A 19,015-nucleotide genomic window follows, 5' to 3' on the forward strand; every position below is an offset into this window, starting at 1 on the left:
TCTATTTGTTATTGTTTTAAAATGATGAAGGTTAATTTGTCTCACTTAATTTAAATTCGAATTATTAACTAGCACTCTCGGCAACTTCCATATCACACTGAAAACACCGGTTCACGTCCGATCACCGAAGTAAAGCAGCGTCGAGCGCATACAGTACTTGGGAATACTGCGTGCCGTTTGCTTTTTCACTTTTGTTTCCTCTTTTAAATTCCACCAGATATGAAAAAAGCAAACATATCTTCATTTTGTTATTGTTTTATAAAGAAGAAAGTTAATTAAATTCAAATTATTAACTAGCATTCTCGGCAACGGCCATATCACTCTGAATACGCCGGTTCTCGTCCGATAACCGAAGTTAAGCAGCGTCGAGCGCAGTCATTACTTGGGAGTGATACCACTTAGGAACACTGCGTGCCGTTGGCTTTTTCACTTTTTTTTCCTCTTTTAAATTTTAATAGATATGAAAAAAGCAAATATGTTTTCTTTTTGTTATTGTTTTAAAATGATGAAGGTTAATTTGTCTCACTTAATTTAAATTCGAATTATTAACTAGCACTCTCGGCAACGGCCATATCACGATGAAAACACCGGTTCACTTCCGATCACCGAAGTTATGCAGCGTCGAGCGCATACAGTACTTGGGAATACTGCGTGCCGTTTGTTTTTTCACTTTTGTTTCCTCTTTTAAATTCCACCAGATATAAAAAAGCAAACATATCTTCTTTTTGTTATTGTTTTATAAAGATGAAGGTTAATTAAATTCAAATTATTAACTAGCAGTCTCGGCAACGGCCATATCACGCTGAATTCACCGGTTCTCGTCCGATAACCAAAGTTAAGCAGCGTCGAGCGCAGTCAGTACTTTGGAGGGCGACAACTTAGGAACACTGCGTGCCGTTAGCTTTTTCACTTTTTTTTCCTCTTTTAAATTCCAATAGATATGAAAAAAGCAAACATATTTTCTTTTTGTTATTGTTTGAAAAAGATGAAGGTTAATTTGTCTCACTTAATTTAAATTCGAATTATTATCTAGCACTCTCGGCAACGGCCATATCACGCTGAGAACACCGGTTCTCGTCCGATCGCCGACGTTAGCAGCGTCGAGCGCAGTCAGTACTTGGGAATACTGCGTGCCGTTTGCTTTTTCACTTTTGTTTCCTCTTTCAAATTCCACCAGATATGAAAAAAGCAAACATATCTTCTTTTTGTTATTGTTTTATAAAGAAGAAAGTTAATTAAATTCAAATTATTAACTAGCATTCTCGGCAACGGCCATATCACGCTGAAAACACCGGTTCACGTCCGATCACCGAAGTTAAGCAGCGTCGAGCGCATACAGTACTTGGGAATACTGCGTGCCGTTGGCTTTTTCACTTTTGTTTCCTATTTCAAATTCCACCAGATATGAAAAAAGCAAACATATCTTCTTTTTTGTTATTGTTTTATAATGATGAAAGTTAATTAAATTCAAATTATTAACTAGCACTCTCGGCAACGGCAATGTCACGCTGAATACCACGGTTCTCGTCCGATAACCGAAGTTGAGCAGCGTCGAGCGCAGTCCCTTCTTGCGAGGGAGACCACTTAGGAACACTGCGTGCCGTTGGCTTTTTCACTTTTTTTCCTCTTTTAAATTTTAATAGATATGAAAAAAGCAAACATGTTTTCTTTTTGTTATTGTTTTAAAATGATGAAGGTTAATTTGTCTCACTTAATTTAAATTCGAATTATTAACTAGCACTCTCGGCAACGGCCATATCACGCTGAAAACACCGGTTCACGTCCGATCACCGAAGTTAAGCAGCGTCGAGCGCATACAGTACTTGGGAATACTGCGTGCCGTTTGTTTTTTCACTTTTGTTTCCTCTTTTAAATTCCACCAGATATGAAAAAAGCAAACATATCTTCTTTTTGTTATTGTTTTATAAAGATGAAGGTTAATTAAATTCAAATTATTAACTAGCACTGTCGGCAACGGCCATATCACGCTGAATACACCGGTTCTCGTCCGATAACCAAAGTTAAGCAGCGTCGAGCGCAGTCAGTACTTGGGAGGGCGACCACTTAGGAACACTGCGTGCCGTTAGCTTTTTCACTTTTTTTTCCTCTTTTAAATTCCAATAGATATGAAAAAAGCAAACATATTTTCTTTTTGTTATTGTTTGAAAAAGATGAAGGTTAATTTGTCTCACTTAATTTAAATTCGAATTATTATCTAGCACTCTCTGCAACGGCCATATCACGCTGAGAACACCGGTTCTCGTCCGATCGCCGACGTTAGCAGCGTCGAGCGCAGTCAGTACTTGGGAATACTGCGTGCCGTTTGCTTTTTCACTTTTGTTTCCTCTTTCAAATTCCACCAGATATGAAAAAAGCAAACATATCTTCTTTTTGTTATTGTTTTATAAAGATGAAGGTTAATTAAATTCAAATTATTAACTAGCACTCTCGGCAACGGCCATATCAAGCTGAATTCACCGGTTCTCGTCTGATAACCGAAGTTAAGCAGCGTCGAGCGCAGTCACTACTTGGGAGGGAGACCACTTAGGAACACTGCGTGCCGTTGGCTTTTTCACTTTTTTTTCCTCTTTTAAATTTTAATAGATATGAAAAAAGCAAACATGTTTTCTTTTTGTTATTGTTTTAAAATGATGAAGGTTAATTTGTCTCACTTAATTTAAATTCGAATTATTAACTAGCACTCTCGGCAACGGCCATATCACGCTGAAAACACCGGTTCACGTCCGATCACCGAAGTTAAGCAGCGTCGAGCGCATACAGTACTTGGGAATACTGCGTGCCGTTTGTTTTTTCACTTTTGTTTCCTCTTTTAAATTCCACCAGATATGAAAAAAGCAAACATATCTTCTTTTTGTTATTGTTTTATAAAGATGAAGGTTAATTAAATTCAAATTATTAACTAGCACTCTCGGCAACGGCCATATCACGCTGAATTCAGCGGTTCTCGTCCGATAACCGAAGTTAAGCAGCGTCGAGCGCAGTCATTACTTGGGAGGGAGACCACTTAGGAACACTGCGTGCCGTTGGCTTTTTCACTTTATTTTCCTCTTTTAAATTTTAATAGATATGTAAAAAGCAAACAGGTTTTCTTTTTGTTATTGTTTTAAAATGATGAAGGTTAATTTTTCTCACTTAATTTAAATTCGAATTATTAACTAGCACTCTCGGCAACGGCCATATCACGCTGAAAACACCGGTTCACGTCCGATCACCGAAGTTAAGCAGCGTCGAGCGCATACAGTACTTGGGAATACTGCGTGCCGTTGGCTTTTTCACTTTTGTTTCCTCTTTCAAATTCCACCAGATATGAAAAAAACAAACATATCTTCTTTTTTGTTATTGTTTTATAATGATGAAAGTTAATTAAATTCAAATTATTAACTAGCACTCTCGGCAACGGCAATGTCACGCTGAATACCCCGGTTCTCGTCCGATAACCGAAGTTAAGCAGCGTCGAGCGCAGTCATTACTTGGGAGGGAGACCGCTTAGGAACACTGCGTGCCGTTGGCTTTTTCACTTTTTTTTCCTCTTTTAAATTTTAATAGATATGAAAAAAGCAAACATGTTTTCTTTTTGTTAATGTTTTAAAATGATGAAGGTTAATTTGTCTCACTTAATTGAAATTCGAATTATTAACTAGCACTCTCGGCAACGGCCATATCACGCTGAAAACACCGGTTCACGTCCGATCACCGAAGTTAAGCAGCGTCGAGCGCATACAGTACTTGGGAATACTGCGTGCCGTTTGTTTTTTCACTTTTGTTTCCTCTTTTAAATTCCACCAGATATGAAAAAAACAAACATATCTTCTTTTTTGTTATTGTTTTATAATGATGAAAGTTAATTAAATTCAAATTATTAACTAGCACTCTCGGCAACGGCCATATCACGCTGAATACACCGGTTCTCGTCCGATAACCAAAGTTAAGCAGCGTCGAGCGCAGTCAGTACTTGGGAGGGCGACCACTTAGGAACACTGCGTGCCGTTAGCTTTTTCACTTTTTTTTCCTCTTTTAAATTCCAATAGATATGAAAAAAGCAAACATATTTTCTTTTTGTTATTGTTTGAAAAAGATGAAGGTTAATTTGTCTCACTTAATTTAAATTCGAATTATTATCTAGCACTCTCTGCAACGGCCATATCACGCTGAGAACACCGGTTCTCGTCCGATCGCCGACGTTAGCAGCGTCGAGCGCAGTCAGTACTTGGGAATACTGCGTGCCGTTTGCTTTTTCACTTTTGTTTCCTCTTTCAAATTCCACCATATATGAAAAAAGCAAACATATCTTCTTTTTGTTATTGTTTTATAAAGATGAAGGTTAATTAAATTCAAATTATTAACTAGCACTCTCGGCAACGGCCATATCACGCTGAAAACACCGGTTCACGTCCGATCACCGAAGTTAAGCAGCGTCGAGCGCATACAGTACTTGGGAATACTGCGTGCCGTTTGTTTTTTCACTTTTGTTTCCTCTTTTAAATTCCACCAGATATGAAAAAAGCAAACATATCTTCTTTTTGTTATTGTTTTATAAAGATGAAGGTTAATTAAATTCAAATTATTAACTAGCACTCTCGGCAACGGCCATATCACGCTGAATTCACCGGTTCTCGTCCGATAACCGAAGTTAAGCAGCGTCGAGCGCAGTCATTACTTGGGAGGGAGTACACTTAGGAACACTGCGTGCCGTTGGCTTTTTCACTTTATTTTCCTCTTTTAAATTTTAATAGATATGTAAAAAGCAAACAGGTTTTCTTTTTGTTATTGTTTTAAAATGATGAAGGTTAATTTTTCTCACTTAATTTAAATTCGAATTATTAACTAGCACTCTCGGCAACGGCCATATCACGCTGAAAACACCGGTTCACGTCCGATCACCGAAGTTAAGCAGCGTCGAGCGCATACAGTACTTGGGAATACTGCGTGCCGTTGGCTTTTTCACTTTTGTTTCCTCTTTCAAATTCCACCAGATATGAAAAAAACAAACATATCTTCTTTTTTGTTATTGTTTTATAATGATGAAAGTTAATTAAATTCAAATTATTAACTAGCACTCTCGGCAACGGCAATGTCACGCTGAATACCCCGGTTCTCGTCCGATAACCGAAGTTAAGCAGCGTCGAGCGCAGTCATTACTTGGGAGGGAGACCGCTTAGGAACACTGCGTGCCGTTGGCTTTTTCACTTTTTTTTCCTCTTTTAAATTTTAATAGATATGAAAAAAGCAAACATGTTTTCTTTTTGTTAATGTTTTAAAATGATGAAGGTTAATTTGTCTCACCAAATTGAAATTCGAATTATTAACTAGCACTCTCGGCAACGGCCATATCACGCTGAAAACACCGGTTCACGTCCGATCACCGAAGTTAAGCAGCGTCGAGCGCATACAGTACTTGGGAATACTGCGTGCCGTTTGTTTTTTCACTTTTGTTTCCTCTTTTAAATTCCACCAGATATGAAAAAAACAAACATATCTTCTTTTTTGTTATTGTTTTATAATGATGAAAGTTAATTAAATTCAAATTATTAACTAGCACTCTCGGCAACGGCCATATCACGCTGAATACACCGGTTCTCGTCCGATAACCAAAGTTAAGCAGCGTCGAGCGCAGTCAGTACTTGGGAGGGCGACCACTTAGGAACACTGCGTGCCGTTAGCTTTTTCACTTTTTTTTCCTCTTTTAAATTCCAATAGATATGAAAAAAGCAAACGTATTTTCTTTTTGTTATTGTTTGAAAAAGATGAAGGTTAATTTGTCTCACTTAATTTAAATTCGAATTATTATCTAGCACTCTCTGCAACGGCCATATCACGCTGAGAACACCGGTTCTCGTCCGATCGCCGACGTTAGCAGCGTCGAGCGCAGTCAGTACTTGGGAATACTGCGTGCCGTTTGCTTTTTCACTTTTGTTTCCTCTTTCAAATTCCACCATATATGAAAAAAGCAAACATATCTTCTTTTTGTTATTGTTTTATAAAGATGAAGGTTAATTAAATTCAAATTATTAACTAGCACTCTCGGCAACGGCCATATCACGCTGAAAACACCGGTTCACGTCCGATCACCGAAGTTAAGCAGCGTCGAGCGCATACAGTACTTGGGAATACTGCGTGCCGTTTGTTTTTTCACTTTTGTTTCCTCTTTTAAATTCCACCAGATATGAAAAAAGCAAACATATCTTCTTTTTGTTATTGTTTTATAAAGATGAAGGTTAATTAAATTCAAATTATTAACTAGCACTCTCGGCAACGGCCATATCACGCTGAATTCACCGGTTCTCGTCCGATAACCGAAGTTAAGCAGCGTCGAGCGCAGTCATTACTTGGGAGGGAGACCACTTAGGAACACTGCGTGCCGTTGGCTTTTTCACTTTATTTTCCTCTTTTAAATTTTAATAGATATGTAAAAAGCAAACAGGTTTTCTTTTTGTTATTGTTTTAAAATGATGAAGGTTAATTTTTCTCACTTAATTTAAATTCGAATTATTAACTAGCACTCTCGGCAACGGCCATATCACGCTGAAAACACCGGTTCACGTCCGATCACCGAAGTTAAGCAGCGTCGAGCGCATACAGTACTTGGGAATACTGCGTGCCGTTGGCTTTTTCACTTTTGTTTCCTCTTTCAAATTCCACCAGATATGAAAAAAACAAACATATCTTCTTTTTTGTTATTGTTTTATAATGATGAAAGTTAATTAAATTCAAATTATTAACTAGCACTCTCGGCAACGGCAATGTCACGCTGAATACCCCGGTTCTCGTCCGATAACCGAAGTTAAGCAGCGTCGAGCGCAGTCCCTTCTTGCGAGGGAGACCACTTAGGAACACTGCGTGCCGTTGGCTTTTTCACTTTTTTTCCTCTTTTAAATTTTAATAGATATGAAAAAAGCAAACATGTTTTCTTTTTGTTATTGTTTTAAAATGATGAAGGTTAATTTGTCTCACTTAATTTAAAGTCGAATTATTAACTAGCACTCTCGGCAACGGCCATATCACGATGAAAACACCGGTTCACTTCCGATAACCGAAGTTATGCAGCGTCGAGCGCATACAGTACTTGGGAATACTGCGTGCCGTTTGTTTTTTCACTTTTGTTTCCTCTTTTAAATTCCACCAGATATGAAAAAAGCAAACATATCTTCTTTTTGTTATTGTTTTATAAAGATGAAGGTTAATTAAATTCAAATTATTAACTAGCACTCTCGGCAACGGCCATATCACGCTGAATTCACCGGTTCTCGTCCCATAACCGAAGTTAAGCAGCGTCGAGCGCAGTCATTACTTGGGAGGGAGACCGCTTAGGAACACTGCGTGCCGTTGGCTTTTTCACTTTTTTTTCCTCTTTTAAATTTTAATAGATATGAAAAAAGCAAACATGTTTTCTTTTTGTTAATGTTTTAAAATGATGAAGGTTAATTTGTCTCACTTAATTGAAATTCGAATTATTAACTAGCACTCTCGGCAACGGCCATATCACGCTGAAAACACCGGTTCACGTCCGATCACCGAAGTTAAGCAGCGTCGAGCGCATACAGTACTTGGGAATACTGCGTGCCGTTTGTTTTTTCACTTTTGTTTCCTCTTTTAAATTCCACCAGATATGAAAAAAGCAAACATATCTTCTTTTTGTTATTGTTTTATAAAGATGAAGGTTAATTAAATTCAAATTATTAACTAGCACTGTCGGCAACGGCCATATCACGCTGAATACACCGGTTGTCGTCCGATAACCAAAGTTAAGCAGCGTCGAGCGCAGTCAGTACTTGGGAGGGCGACCACTTAGGAACACTGCGTGCCGTTAGCTTTTTCACTTTTTTTTCCTCTTTTAAATTCCAATAGATATGAAAAAAGCAAACATATTTTCTTTTTGTTATTGTTTGAAAAAGATGAAGGTTAATTTGTCTCACTTAATTTAAATTCGAATTATTATCTAGCACTCTCTGCAACGGCCATATCACGCTGAGAACACCGGTTCTCGTCCGATCGCCGACGTTAGCAGCGTCGAGCGCAGTCAGTACTTGGGAATACTGCGTGCCGTTTGCTTTTTCACTTTTGTTTCCTCTTTCAAATTCCACCATATATGAAAAAAGCAAACATATCTTCTTTTTGTTATTGTTTTATAAAGATGAAGGTTAATTAAATTCAAATTATTAACTAGCACTGTCGGCAACGGCCATATCACGCTGAATACACCGGTTCTCGTCCGATAACCAAAGTTAAGCAGCGTCGAGCGCAGTCAGTACTTGGGAGGGCGACCACTTAGGAACACTGCGTGCCGTTAGCTTTTTCACTTTTTTTTCCTCTTTTAAATTCCAATAGATATGAAAAAAGCAAACATATTTTCTTTTTGTTATTGTTTGAAAAAGATGAAGGTTAATTTGTCTCACTTAATTTAAATTCGAATTATTATCTAGCACTCTCTGCAACGGCCATATCACGCTGAGAAAACCGGTTCTCGTCCGATCGCCGACGTTAGCAGCGTCGAGCGCAGTCAGTACTTGGGAATACTGCGTGCCGTTTGCTTTTTCACTTTTGTTTCCTCTTTCAAATTCCACCAGATATGAAAAAAGCAAACATATCTTCTTTTTGTTATTGTTTTATAAAGATGAAGGTTAATTAAATTCAAATTATTAACTAGCACTCTCGGCAACGGCCATATCAAGCTGAATTCACCGGTTCTCGTGCGATAACCGAAGTTAAGCAGCGTCGAGCGCAGTCACTACTTGGGAGGGAGACCACTTAGGAACACTGCGTGCCGTTGGCTTTTTCACTTTTTTTTCCTCTTTTAAATTTTAATAGATATGAAAAAAGCAAACATGTTTTCTTTTTGTTATTGTTTTAAAATGATGAAGGTTAATTTGTCTCACTTAATTTAAATTCGAATTATTAACTAGCACTCTCGGCAACGGCCATATCACGCTGAAAACACCGGTTCTCGTCCGATCGCCGACGTTAGCAGCGTCGAGCGCAGTCACTACTTGGGAGGGAGACCACTTAGGAACACTGCGTGCCGTTGGCTTTTTCACTTTTTTTTCCTCTTTTAAATTTTAATAGATATGAAAAAAGCAAACATGTTTTCTTTTTGTTAATGTTTTAAAATGATGAAGGTTAATTTGTCTCACTTAATTGAAATTCGAATTATTAACTAGCACTCTCGGCAACGGCCATATCACGCTGAAAACACCGGTTAACGTCCGATCACCGAAGTTAAGCAGCGTCGAGCGCATACAGTACTTGGGAATACTGCGTGCCGTTTGTTTTTTCACTTTTGTTTCCTCTTTTAAATTCCACCAGATATGAAAAAAGCAAACATATCTTCTTTTTGTTATTGTTTTATAAAGATGAAGGTTAATTAAATTCAAATTATTAACTAGCACTGTCGGCAACGGCCATATCACGCTGAATACACCGGTTCTCGTCCGATAACCAAAGTTAAGCAGCGTCGAGCGCAGTCAGTACTTGGGAGGGCGACCACTTAGGAACACTGCGTGCCGTTAGCTTTTTCACTTTTTTTTCCTCTTTTAAATTCCAATAGATATGAAAAAAGCAAACATATTTTCTTTTTGTTATTGTTTGAAAAAGATGAAGGTTAATTTGTCTCACTTAATTTAAATTCGAATTATTATCTAGCACTCTCTGCAACGGCCATATCACGCTGAGAACACCGGTTCTCGTCCGATCGCCGACGTTAGCAGCGTCGAGCGCAGTCAGTACTTGGGAATACTGCGTGCCGTTTGCTTTTTCACTTTTGTTTCCTCTTTCAAATTCCACCATATATGAAAAAAGCAAACATATCTTCTTTTTGTTATTGTTTTATAAAGATGAAGGTTAATTAAATTCAAATTATTAACTAGCACTGTCGGCAACGGCCATATCACGCTGAATACACCGGTTCTCGTCCGATAACCAAAGTTAAGCAGCGTCGAGCACAGTCAGTACTTGGGAGGGCGACCACTTAGGAACACTGCGTGCCGTTAGCTTTTTCACTTTTTTTTCCTCTTTTAAATTCCAATAGATATGAAAAAAGCAAACATATTTTCTTTTTGTTATTGTTTGAAAAAGATGAAGGTTAATTTGTCTCACTTAATTTAAATTCGAATTATTATCTAGCACTCTCTGCAACGGCCATATCACGCTGAGAACACCGGTTCACGTCCGATCGCCGACGTTAGCAGCGTCGAGCGCAGTCAGTACTTGGGAATACTGCGTGCCGTTTGCTTTTTCACTTTTGTTTCCTCTTTCAAATTCCACCAGATATGAAAAAAGCAAACATATCTTCTTTTTGTTATTGTTTTATAAAGATGAAGGTTAATTAAATTCAAATTATTAACTAGCACTCTCGGCAACGGCCATGTCACGCTGAATACACCGATTCTCGTCCGATAACCGAAGTTAAGCAGCGTCGAGCGCAGTCAGTATTTGGGAGGGAGACCACTTAGGAACACTGCGTGCCGTTGGCTTTTTCACTTTTTTTTCCTCTTTTAAATTTTAATAGATATGAAAAAAGCAAACACGTTTTCTTTTTGTTATTGTTTTAAAATGATGAAGGTTAATTTGTCTCACTTAATTTAAATTCGAATTATTAACTAGCACTCTCGGCAACGGCCATATCACGCTGAAAACACCGGTTCTCGTCCGATCGCCGACGTTAGCAGCGTCGAGCGCAGTCAGTACTTGGGAATACAGCGTGCCGTTTGCTTTTTCACTTTTGTTTCCTCTTTCAAATTCCATCAGATATGAAACAAGTTGGGAAAACCAAAATATTACCTCTCCGTGTCGAGAAGATTATATAACCTTAAGTATCCAATGAAAACGTCGACCTTTTTGCCCTCATCCTTTCCCGCGCTTTGCGCTTCCGCATTTCATCCTTACTCTCAACATTATCTTCCTCCATTTTACATACAAAAATCAAATACTCACAAAAAGAAGTGGCAAAAACCTGCTGGCTCTTTACAACCACTTAATTTGACTTAATATCCAATTTCCAACAACAATAATATACCGGTAGTTTAATTGACAACCTACTAGCATAGAAATTCTCATTAAGAATGACTCCCGCGAATAAAAAAGGGCAATTTTCAACTGGGTGGGCGTTATCTCATTAGATTTGAAAAATATCATTTGTCTTTTTTAACAATGCCTAACCGTTTGGATTTTTTTAAAGCAATCTTAGCACCAAAAAATATTTTTTGATACAAAATAAATGTTTTATATTCTTATTAAGAATAAAACAAGAGGATAAAAAAGGTCTGTCCTCTCGTAATTTTTTAAGCTTTTATCATGATTACTCTATACAACAGTAACAAGGAGTGTAAACCCATTAGTGGAAGCAGTATTTTTTTCCCAAAACAATCTCGCTTATGTTTATCCTCTCTAGACTTCGCTAAAAACGTATTACTCCTACATAAAATATTAATAGACAGGAAAGGATTCATACCATTAAAGGAGCGCAATATTATCCATATTTTCATTTCATATAAAGAGAAAAGAAATTATTATGTTTCTGAGAGGAGCTTCCCATTTTTAGTGTTGTTTTGAAAAAATATATCGCAATGCACGGGCCTTGATAGATATAGGAGGCAATGAATGAAATATATCACAATGCACGTGCCTTGATAGATATAGGAGGCAATGAAGGAAATATATCACAATGCACGGGCCTTGATAGATATGAGGCAATGAAGGAAATATATCGCATGCACGGGCCTTGGTAGATATAGGAGGCAATGATAATCTCTCTCTTTGCACGAGAGGTTTATCTTTAATATTTAAATAAATATAATTATTTTTAATTATTTTAATCTTCAATAATTAACATTAATAATAATTAAATCGTTTAAAATAAAGTTATACCTATTATCTTCTCAAACTTTGCTAATATTGACGTTTAAAGTGAAGGGTACCCCTCTTGGCCGCTTTTTTCAAATTTGGGGTATATATACGATTCGTTTCCATTATAATAGTAAGGAAAAAGCGCAATTGCGAAAACCTTTGGTGGCGATCCCACCTTAGGGAGGCTAGACGTTTCTCGTAACCCTAGCTGATCGCCGCGTATATCCTAAAACAAAACGATGATAATGGAGTAGAAGCCAATGATACAGATTGGTGTCTATGTGGAATAGACGGAAGACCAGTGGAAGGTGGTGTTAGAAGCCAGTGTAAGTGCAGACTGGTGTCAATGTAATATTGACAAAGAACAGAAGATGGTGGTGTTGGAAGCCAGAAAAGTACCAGACTGGTGTTCATGTGGGATGGACGAAGACCAAACATGGTGGTGTGAGAACTCAAGTATAGAGTAGCCAACGGAGAGAAATACAATTTTCCAAATTTCTGTGAACTGTCAATGCGGTCCGGAAATTGGGAATACGTTTGCTCCGATACGCAAACTGCGAACGCGGTCACGTGAGTGTAACAACAGACAGACACACAGACACACAGACACACAGACAGACACACAGACACACAGACAGACACACAGACACGGCCGTTACAGAACCTCTCCTGGACTACGTCACACGGAGAGGTAAAAAGCAAACATATCTTCTTTTTTGTTATTGTTTTATAAAGATGAAAGTTAATTAAATTCAAATTATTAACTAGCACTCTCGGCAACGGCCATATCACGCTGAATACACCGTTTCTCGTCCGATAACCGAAGTTAAGCAGCGTCGAGCGCAGTCAGTGCTTGGGAGGGCGACCACTTAGGAACACTGCGTGCCGTAAGCTTTTTCACTTTTTTTTCCTCTTTTAAATTCCAATAGATATGAAAAAAGCAAACATATTTTCTTTTTGTTATTGTTTTAAAATGATGAAGGTTAATTTGTCTCACTTAATTTAAATTCGAATTATTAACTAGCACTCTCGGCAACGGCCATATCACGCTGTATACACCGATTCTCGTCAGAATACCGAAGTTAAGCAGCGTCGAGCGCAGTCATTACTTGGGAGGGAGACCACTTAGGAACACTGCGTGCCGTTGGCTTTTCCACTTTTTTTCCTCTTTTAAATTTTACTAGATATGAAAAAAGCAAACACGTTTTCTTTTTGTTATTGTTTTAAAATGATGAAGGTTAATTTGTCTCACTTAATTTAAATTCGAATTATTAACTAGCACTCTCGGCAACGGCCATATCACGCTGAAAACACCGGTTCACGTCCGATCACCGAAGTTAAGCAGCGTCGAGCGCATACAGTACTTGGGAATACTGCGTGCCGTTGGCTTTTTCACTTTTGTTTCCTCTTTCAAATTCCACCAGATATGAAAAAAGCAAACATATCTTCTTTTTTGTTATGGTTTTATAAAGATGAAAGTTAATTAAATTCAAATTATTAACTAGCACTCTCGGCAACGGCCATATAACGCTGAATACACCGGTTCTCGTCCGATAACCGAAGTTAAGCAGCGTCGAGCGCAGTCACTACTTGGGAGGGAGACCACTTAGGAACACTGCGTGCCGTTGGCTTTTTCACTTTTTTTTCCTCTTGTAAATTTTAATAGATATGAAAAAAGCAAACATGTTTTCTTTTTGTTATTGTTTTAAAATGATGAAGGTTAATTTGTCTCACTTAATTTAAATTCGAATTATTAACTAGCACTCTCGGCAACGGCCATATCACGCTGAAAACACCGGTTCAAGTCCGATCACTGAAGTTAAGCAGCGTCGAGCGCATACAGTACTTGGGAATACTGCGTGCCGTTGGCTTTTTCACTTTTGTTTCCTCTTTCAAATTCCACCAGATATGAAAAAGCAAACATATCTTCTTTTTGTTATTGTTTTATAAAGATGAAAGTTAATTAAATTCAAATTATTAACTAGCACTCTCGGCAACGGCCATATCACGCTGAATACACCGGTTCTCGTCAGATAACCGAAGTTAAGCAGCGTCGAGCGCAGTCAGTACTTGGGAGGGCGACCACTTAGGAACACTGCGTGCCGTTAGCTTTTTCACTTTTTTTTCCTCTTTTAAATTCCAATAGATATGAAAAAAGCAAACATATTTTCTTTTTGTTATTGTTTGAAAAAGATGAAGGTTAATTTGTCTCACTTAATTTAAATTCGAATTATTATCTAGCACTCTCGGCAACGGCCATATCACGCTGAGAACACCGGTTCTCGTCCGATCGCCGACGTTAGCAGCGTCGAGCGCAGTCAGTACTAGGGAATACTGCGTGCCGTTTGCTTTTTCACTTTTGTTTCCTCTTTCAAATTCCACCAGATATGAAAAAAGCAAACATATCTTCTTTTTGTTATTGTTTTATAAAGATGAAAGTTAATAAAATTCAAATTATTAACTAGCACTCTCGGCAACGGCCATATCACGCTGAATACACCGATTCTCGTCCGATAACCGAAGTTAAGCAGCGTCGAGCGCGGTCATTACTTGGGAGGGAGACCACTTAGGAACACTGCGTGCCGTTGGCTTTTTCACTTTTTTTTCCTCTTTTAAATTTTAATAGATATGAAAAAAGCAAACACGTTTTCTTTTTGTTATTGTTTTAAAATGATGAAGGTTAATTTGTCTCAATTAATTTAAATTCGAATTATTAACTAGCACTCTCGGCAACGGCCATATCACACTGAAAACACCGGTTCACGTCCGATCACCGAAGTAAAGCAGCGTCGAGCGCATACAGTACTTGGGAATACTGCGTGCCGTTTGCTTTTTCACTTTTGTTTCCTCTTTTAAATTCCACCAGATATGAAAAAAGCAAACATATCTTCTTTTTGTTATTGTTTTATAAAGATGATGGTTAATTAAATTCAAATTATTAACTAGCACTCTCGGCAACGGCCATATCACGCTGAATACACCGGTTCTCGTCAGATAACCGAAGTTAAGCAGCGTCGAGCGCAGTCACTACTTGGGAGGGAGGCCACTTAGGAACACTGCGTGCCGTTGGCTTTTTCACTTTTTTTTCCTCTTTTAAATTTTAATAGATATGAAAAAAGCAAACATGTTTTCTTTTTGTTATTGTTTTAAAATGATGAAGGTTAATTTGTCTCACTTAATTTAAATTCGAATTATTATCTAGCACTCTCGGCAACGGCCATATCACGCTGAGAACACCGGTTCTCGTCCGATCGCCGACGTTAGCAGCGTCGAGCGCAGTCAGTACTTGGGAATACTGCGTGCCGTTTGCTTTTTTCACTTTAGTTTCCTCTTTCAAATTCCACCAGATATGAAAAAAGCAAACAAATCTTCTTTTAGTTATTGTTTTATAAAGATGAAAGTTAAATTAATTCAAATTATTAACTAGCACTCTCGGCAACGGCCATGTTACGCTGAATACACCGATTCTCGTCCGATAACCGAAGTTAAGCAGCGTCGAGCGCAGTCAGTACTTGGGAGGGCGACCACTTAGGAACACTGCGTGCTGTTAGCTTTTTCACTTTTTTTTTCTCTTTTAAATTCCAATAGATATGAAAAAAGCAAACATATTTTCTTTTTGTTATTGTTTGAAAAAGATGAAGGTTAATTTGTCTCACTTAATTTAAATTCGAATTATTATCTAGCACTCTCGGCAACGGCCATATCACGCTGAGAACACCGGTTCTCGTCCGATCGCCGACGTTAGCAGCGTCGAGCGCAGTCAGTACTTGGGAATACTGCGTGCCGTTTGCTTTTTTCACTTTAGTTTCCTCTTTCAAATTCCACCAGATATGAAAAAAGCAAACAAATCTTCTTTTAGTTATTGTTTTATAAAGATGAAAGTTAAATAAATTCAATTTATTAACTAGCACTCTCGGCAACGGCCATGTCACGCTGAATACACCGATTCTCGTCCGATAACCGAAGTTAAGCAGCGTCGAGCGCAGTCAGTATTTGGGAGGGAGACCACTTAGGAACACTGCGTGCCGTTGGCTTTTTCACTTTTTTTTCCTCTTTTAAATTTTAATAGATATGAAAAAAGCAAACACGTTTTCTTTTTGTTATTGTTTTAACATGATGAAGGTTAATTTGTCTCACTTAATTTAAATTCGAATTATTAACTAGCACTCTCGGCAACGGCCATATCACGCTGAAAACACCGGTTCTCGTCCGATCGCCGACGTTAGCAGCGTCGAGCGCAGTCAGTACTTGGGAATACTGCGTGCCGTTTGCTTTTTTCACTTTAGTTTCCTCTTTCAAATTCCACCAGATATGAAAAAAGCAAACAAATCTTCTTTTAGTTATTGTTTTATAAAGATGAAAGTTAATTAAATTCAAATTATTAACTGGCACTCTCGGCAACGGCCATATCACGCTAAATACACCGGTTCTCGTCCCATAACCGAAGTTAAGCAGCGTCGAGCGCAGTCAGTACTTGGGAGGGCGACCACTTAGGAACACTTCGTGCCGTTAGCTTTTTCACTTTTTTTCCTCTTTTAAATTCCAATAGATATGAAAAAAGCAAACATATTTTCTTTTTGTTATTGTTTGAAAAAGATGAAGGTTAATTTGTCTCACTTAATTTAAATTCGAATTATTATCTAGCACTCTCGGCAACGGCCATATCACGCTGAGAACACCGGATCTCGTCCGATCGCCGACGTAAGCAGCGTCGAGCGCAGTCAGTACTTGGGAATACTGCGTGACGTTTGCTTTTTTCACTTTTGTTTCCTATTTCAAATTCCACCAGATATGAAAAAAGCAAACAAATCTTCTTTTAGTTATTGTTTTATAAAGATGAAAGTTAATTAAATTCAAATTATTAACTAGCACTCTCGGCAACGGCCATATCACGCTGAATACACCGGTTCTCGTCAGATAACCGAAGTTAAGCAGCGTCGAGCGCAGTCACTACTTGGGAGGGAGACCACTTAGGAACACTGCGTGCCGTTGGCTTTTTCACTTTTTTTTCCTCTTTTAAATTTTAATAGATATGAAAAAAGCAAACATGTTTTCTTTTTGTTATTGTTTTAAAATGATGAAGGTTAATTTGTCTCACTTAATTTAAATTCGAATTATTAACTAGCACTCTCGGTAACGGCCATATCACGCTGAAAACACCGGTTCACGTCCGATCACCGAAGTTAAGCAGCGTCGAGCGCATACAGTACTTGGGAATACTGCGTGCCGTTTGTTTTTTCACTTTTGTTTCCTCTTTTAAATTCCACCAGATATGAATAAAGCAAACATATCTTCTTTTTGTTATTGTTTTTTAAAGATGAAGGTTAATTAAATTCAAATTATTAACTAGCACTCTCGGCAACGGCCATATCACGCTGAATACACCGATTCTCGTCCGATAACCGAAGTTAAGCAGCGTCGAGCGCAGTCATTACTTGGGAGGGAGACCACTTAGGAACACTGCGTGCCGTTGGCTTTTTCACTTTTTTTCCTCTTTTAAATTTTAATAGATATGAAAAAAGCAAACACGTTTTCCTTTTGTTATTGTTTTAAAATGATGAAGGTTAATTTGTCTCACTTAATTTAAATCCGAATTATTAACTAGCACTCTCGGCAACGGCCATATCACGCTGAAAACACCTGTTCACGTCCGATAACCGAAGTTAAGCAGCGTCGAGCGCATACAGTACTTGGGAATACTGCGTGCCGTTGGCTTTTTCACTTTTGTTTCCTCTTTCAAATTCCACCAGATATGAAAAAAGCAAACATATCTTCTTTTTTGTTATTGTTTTATAGTGATGAAAGTTAATTAAATTCAAATTATTAACTAGCAGTCTCGGCAACGGCCATATCACGCTGAATACACCGGTTCTCGTTCGATAACCGAAGTTAAGCAGCGTCGAGCGCAGTCAGTACTTGGGAGAGAGACCACTTAGGAACACTGCGTGCCGTTGACTTTTTCACTTTTTTTTCCTCTTTTAAATTTTAATAGATATGAAAAAAGCAAACATGTTTTCGTTTTGTTATTGTTTTAAAATGATGAAGGTTAATTTGTCTCACTTAATTTAAATTCGAATTATTAACTAGCACTCTCGGCAACGGCCATATCACGCTGAATACACCGGTTCACGTCCGATCACCGAAGTTAAGCAATACGTGAACAAACAAACCCCTCCATAGAAAATGCATTAGACTATACTTTGCAGGCTCGTAACTCTGTTTCTACTGGAGATACGGAGATGTCCTTTGAGTATGTTATAGACCAATTTGTCCCCCATCTAGCCATACTAAGAATTAGGGCTACGACAAACAGTAGTCGAGTAATTAAGCTAATCGTAAACAAACAAACCCCTCCATAGGAAATACATTAGACTAAATTCTGGAGGCTCGTAACTCTGGTTCTACCAGAGATACGGGGATGAATATAATGTGACCTTGACACAAATGTTCGGATAATTATAAAGGTCTTTGCATGTTCCAAGCAAAAAAAAAAACTTCGCGGTTTCGAACCTGTGGCCTTCCGAGAGTGAGTCGGATGCGATAACCGCTACACTAAAGATATGTTATTATTTTTAATCGAAAGAACAGGGTCAAGTAATTAAGCAATACGTGAACAACCAAACCCCTCCATAGAAAATGCATTAGACTATACTTTGCAGGCCCATAACTCTGTGTCTACTAGAGATACCGGGATGTCCTTAGGATATGTTATAGTCCAATTTGTCCTTCATCTAACCATACTAAAAACTTTGGGCTACGACAAACAGGGGCCGAGTACTTAAGCAAAACGTAAAGAAACAAACCCCCTCCATAGGAAATGAGTTAGACTATAATTTGCAGGCTCGTAACTCTGTTTCTACTGGAGATACGAGGATGTCCTTAGGATATGTTATAGTCCAAATTGTCCCCCATCTAACCATACTAAAAACTTTGGGCTACGACAAACAGGGGCCGAGTACTTAGGTTAAACGTAAACAAACAACCCCTCCATAGGAAATGCATTAGACTATACTTTGCAGGCTCGTAACTCTATTTCTACTGGAGATACGGGGATGTCCTTTGAGTATGGTTTAGTCCAATTTGTCCCCCATCTAACCATACTAAAAACATTGAGCTACGACAAACAGGGGCCGAGTAATTAAGCTAAACGTAAACA

General features: G+C 38.2%; 38 pseudogenes; all 38 read left to right on the plus strand.

Moving 5' to 3' along the window:
• Positions 1-304: 304 nt before the first annotated feature.
• LOC149649870 (5S ribosomal RNA) lies at positions 305-423 on the plus strand (annotated as a pseudogene).
• A 361-nt stretch (positions 424-784) lies between these two features.
• LOC149649871 (5S ribosomal RNA) lies at positions 785-903 on the plus strand (annotated as a pseudogene).
• A 361-nt stretch (positions 904-1,264) lies between these two features.
• LOC149649872 (5S ribosomal RNA) lies at positions 1,265-1,367 on the plus strand (annotated as a pseudogene).
• A 603-nt stretch (positions 1,368-1,970) lies between these two features.
• Positions 1,971-2,089, plus strand: LOC149649873 (5S ribosomal RNA; annotated as a pseudogene).
• A 361-nt stretch (positions 2,090-2,450) lies between these two features.
• Positions 2,451-2,569, plus strand: LOC149649874 (5S ribosomal RNA; annotated as a pseudogene).
• A 362-nt stretch (positions 2,570-2,931) lies between these two features.
• LOC149649875 (5S ribosomal RNA) lies at positions 2,932-3,050 on the plus strand (annotated as a pseudogene).
• Positions 3,051-3,187: 137 nt separating this feature from the next.
• On the plus strand, positions 3,188-3,290 carry LOC149649876 (5S ribosomal RNA; annotated as a pseudogene).
• Positions 3,291-3,413: 123 nt separating this feature from the next.
• LOC149649877 (5S ribosomal RNA) lies at positions 3,414-3,532 on the plus strand (annotated as a pseudogene).
• A 363-nt stretch (positions 3,533-3,895) lies between these two features.
• LOC149649878 (5S ribosomal RNA) lies at positions 3,896-4,014 on the plus strand (annotated as a pseudogene).
• A 586-nt stretch (positions 4,015-4,600) lies between these two features.
• On the plus strand, positions 4,601-4,719 carry LOC149649879 (5S ribosomal RNA; annotated as a pseudogene).
• Positions 4,720-4,856: 137 nt separating this feature from the next.
• On the plus strand, positions 4,857-4,959 carry LOC149649880 (5S ribosomal RNA; annotated as a pseudogene).
• Positions 4,960-5,082: 123 nt separating this feature from the next.
• LOC149649881 (5S ribosomal RNA) lies at positions 5,083-5,201 on the plus strand (annotated as a pseudogene).
• A 363-nt stretch (positions 5,202-5,564) lies between these two features.
• Positions 5,565-5,683, plus strand: LOC149649882 (5S ribosomal RNA; annotated as a pseudogene).
• A 586-nt stretch (positions 5,684-6,269) lies between these two features.
• LOC149649883 (5S ribosomal RNA) lies at positions 6,270-6,388 on the plus strand (annotated as a pseudogene).
• Positions 6,389-6,525: 137 nt separating this feature from the next.
• On the plus strand, positions 6,526-6,628 carry LOC149649884 (5S ribosomal RNA; annotated as a pseudogene).
• Positions 6,629-6,751: 123 nt separating this feature from the next.
• LOC149649885 (5S ribosomal RNA) lies at positions 6,752-6,870 on the plus strand (annotated as a pseudogene).
• A 361-nt stretch (positions 6,871-7,231) lies between these two features.
• On the plus strand, positions 7,232-7,350 carry LOC149649886 (5S ribosomal RNA; annotated as a pseudogene).
• Positions 7,351-7,712: 362 nt separating this feature from the next.
• LOC149649887 (5S ribosomal RNA) lies at positions 7,713-7,831 on the plus strand (annotated as a pseudogene).
• Positions 7,832-8,192: 361 nt separating this feature from the next.
• On the plus strand, positions 8,193-8,311 carry LOC149649888 (5S ribosomal RNA; annotated as a pseudogene).
• A 361-nt stretch (positions 8,312-8,672) lies between these two features.
• On the plus strand, positions 8,673-8,791 carry LOC149649889 (5S ribosomal RNA; annotated as a pseudogene).
• Positions 8,792-8,928: 137 nt separating this feature from the next.
• LOC149649890 (5S ribosomal RNA) lies at positions 8,929-9,046 on the plus strand (annotated as a pseudogene).
• A 362-nt stretch (positions 9,047-9,408) lies between these two features.
• Positions 9,409-9,527, plus strand: LOC149649891 (5S ribosomal RNA; annotated as a pseudogene).
• Positions 9,528-9,888: 361 nt separating this feature from the next.
• Positions 9,889-10,007, plus strand: LOC149649892 (5S ribosomal RNA; annotated as a pseudogene).
• A 361-nt stretch (positions 10,008-10,368) lies between these two features.
• Positions 10,369-10,487, plus strand: LOC149649893 (5S ribosomal RNA; annotated as a pseudogene).
• A 2,147-nt stretch (positions 10,488-12,634) lies between these two features.
• Positions 12,635-12,753, plus strand: LOC149649894 (5S ribosomal RNA; annotated as a pseudogene).
• Positions 12,754-12,890: 137 nt separating this feature from the next.
• Positions 12,891-13,009, plus strand: LOC149649895 (5S ribosomal RNA; annotated as a pseudogene).
• A 136-nt stretch (positions 13,010-13,145) lies between these two features.
• On the plus strand, positions 13,146-13,248 carry LOC149649896 (5S ribosomal RNA; annotated as a pseudogene).
• Positions 13,249-13,371: 123 nt separating this feature from the next.
• On the plus strand, positions 13,372-13,490 carry LOC149649897 (5S ribosomal RNA; annotated as a pseudogene).
• A 361-nt stretch (positions 13,491-13,851) lies between these two features.
• On the plus strand, positions 13,852-13,970 carry LOC149649898 (5S ribosomal RNA; annotated as a pseudogene).
• A 361-nt stretch (positions 13,971-14,331) lies between these two features.
• LOC149649899 (5S ribosomal RNA) lies at positions 14,332-14,450 on the plus strand (annotated as a pseudogene).
• A 362-nt stretch (positions 14,451-14,812) lies between these two features.
• Positions 14,813-14,931, plus strand: LOC149649900 (5S ribosomal RNA; annotated as a pseudogene).
• Positions 14,932-15,293: 362 nt separating this feature from the next.
• LOC149649901 (5S ribosomal RNA) lies at positions 15,294-15,412 on the plus strand (annotated as a pseudogene).
• Positions 15,413-15,774: 362 nt separating this feature from the next.
• LOC149649902 (5S ribosomal RNA) lies at positions 15,775-15,893 on the plus strand (annotated as a pseudogene).
• A 362-nt stretch (positions 15,894-16,255) lies between these two features.
• LOC149649903 (5S ribosomal RNA) lies at positions 16,256-16,374 on the plus strand (annotated as a pseudogene).
• Positions 16,375-16,735: 361 nt separating this feature from the next.
• LOC149649904 (5S ribosomal RNA) lies at positions 16,736-16,854 on the plus strand (annotated as a pseudogene).
• Positions 16,855-16,991: 137 nt separating this feature from the next.
• LOC149649905 (5S ribosomal RNA) lies at positions 16,992-17,094 on the plus strand (annotated as a pseudogene).
• A 122-nt stretch (positions 17,095-17,216) lies between these two features.
• On the plus strand, positions 17,217-17,335 carry LOC149649906 (5S ribosomal RNA; annotated as a pseudogene).
• Positions 17,336-17,697: 362 nt separating this feature from the next.
• On the plus strand, positions 17,698-17,816 carry LOC149649907 (5S ribosomal RNA; annotated as a pseudogene).
• Positions 17,817-19,015: the final 1,199 nt, after the last annotated feature.

The sequence above is a fragment of the Phalangium opilio genome, unplaced genomic scaffold (assembly GCF_054372755.1).
Source record: "Phalangium opilio isolate 3A_F unplaced genomic scaffold, DU_Popi_V2 ptg000087l_1, whole genome shotgun sequence".
In the NCBI taxonomy this organism is placed as follows: domain Eukaryota; kingdom Metazoa; phylum Arthropoda; class Arachnida; order Opiliones; family Phalangiidae; genus Phalangium; species Phalangium opilio.